Consider the following 2,216-nt stretch of genomic DNA (forward strand, 5'->3'; position numbering starts at 1 on the left):
TTTGACTTCAGTCTGAAAATATTAGATTGACTTTACATCACACTGGCTTTATAGGATACTTCTTTATTAATTTTCTTTTCATGGGAAGACTTTTAGAAGGCTCTGGTGTTGGGATCATTTAGTGGATATTAGTCCTTGGATATGGCTTACTTAGATCTCAATGGAACATGTATCACTGGCTATATCATTTGTGTAGCTCTAACATATGTGTTATGTTCGGTTATTACACAGGCAATAGGTTTAAAGAAGCATATGAAAAGGCTCAATGCTCCAAAACATTGGATGCTTGACAAACTTGGTGGTGCATTTGTATTTCTTCTATGAGAATTTCTGTCTTCTCTATGATAGCGAGGGACGTTTCCGTCTTCACTCCATCAGGGACGAAGAAGCTAAGGTTTTGATCTCTCTTGCTCTTGATATAATTTAGAGTAATGTTTGACATGTATGTGTACCAATAAGATTTGTTTCTTTTCCTCTCTACAGTATAAGCTTTGCAAGGTTCGAACTATCCAGTTCGAACAAAAGGGCATCTCTTTCCATAACAAACCATTAAGCTCGACCTGGAGGAGAACAAGATTGTTGAGTTCATCAAGTTAGATTTCGGTAATGTTGTGATGCTGACTGGAGGTAGAAACAGAGGGCGTGTTGGTGTGATTAGAAACCGTTCAAAGCTTAAGGGAAGCTTTGAGACTACCACCACATACAAGACTCAACAGGACATGAGTTGGCAACAAGGTTGAGGAATGTGTTCACGCTAGGCAAAGGGTCAAAGCGTTGGGTGTCTTTTATTAAGGGTTTAGGGTGTCAAGCTTACCAAAATAGAAGAAGCCAGGAAGAGGCTCGTTAGCCAACAGACTGCTTAATTTGTGACTTTGAGCTATTTATTATGTTGTTTAGATGACTTTTATTTCCTACACTCACTTTGCTTTTGGTTCGCTTCCAAGCTTTGAAAATAATATGTTTTTTAAACTATCTCAAGAGTTAAAAATGGATCCATAGAATATCTCAAAATAAAAAATCTCAAAATAGACGCATATGTTCTCGCTGCTCAGTTTTGAATCTTATCTTATTTTATCAAAAGTTTAAGGGTGTTAATCATTTATGCAATTAAATTGTTTTGCAAATAATATATATTCACAAGTCCAAGTAAAGTTTACTCATTTTCAAATCGAATACAGTATATAGATTCTAATTAATATTTACGAATTCTTAATTTTTGTCTTTGTATTTTAAATAAAAAATTCATTTAAGTCTCTCAGAATAAAATAAAAAAAAACAATCTCATATGGCAAACATTTCTTTTTTTAAACACTTATTATCATTTCAGAAAAGATAGTACGAGCGTGAGCTTCTTCAAACATAGTTTGGTAACATCAACCAAAACTAAATAGAAGCAGAGGGAACCAGTAGGTCCCGAAACAGAGCAAAAGAACAAAAAAGACACTACGATGACAAAGGTCGTAGGAGGAGAAGAAAAGCAGACAGTCAGAAAGAGATGAGCTCTTCACCAAAAGCAGAGAAGCGTAGCTTTTATTATAAACATATGAACAAACGTATCAACTTCATCTGATGGGAGATAATAGCAAACAAACACATGCACTGCTATTGCTTCAGTTTTCCCTAGAACTTTTGCTTCTATTTTTTCTTTATTGAGCTTTTGCTTCTGTTTTCACCTTCAACTACTATTGCAATTTTTTCTCATTATGTCTGTCAAAAAAAATTACAACCTAAGCAAAGCCATACCTAAATAAGTTAAAGGTCCCCCGGAACAACATAAAAAACCATAGGCGGACTGTGTAAACCATCTGAGTGCAACATGAATCCCAAAAAATACACATTAGTCAGACTCCTTTAACAAAATCAAAATATTACCCTAAGTTATAACAACATTGTTAGTATCATATGCACATTATATAGAAACCCCAGCTACATATTTTTTTTTGAAACACACTCCAGCTATATACAAATGCAAAAAACAGTGCTTAATATTTGAATAAAATCTACATATAACCAACAAAACAAAACAAAAAATCCTTAGTGAAATTAATAAATAACACAAACATATTGATAAATTAGTTTGGCAAACGGAACACCAAGTAAATCTCCTAAAATTAATTACTAACTGTTACTAATATATGAGGAGCATTGTTAATACCAAAATAATTAACTCGATAAAAATTTAGCCATTTATCAAAAACAAAATTAACTCCATAAAA

The sequence above is a fragment of the Brassica oleracea genome, unplaced genomic scaffold (assembly GCF_000695525.1).
Source record: "Brassica oleracea var. oleracea cultivar TO1000 unplaced genomic scaffold, BOL UnpScaffold01365, whole genome shotgun sequence".
NCBI lineage: Eukaryota > Viridiplantae > Streptophyta > Magnoliopsida > Brassicales > Brassicaceae > Brassica > Brassica oleracea.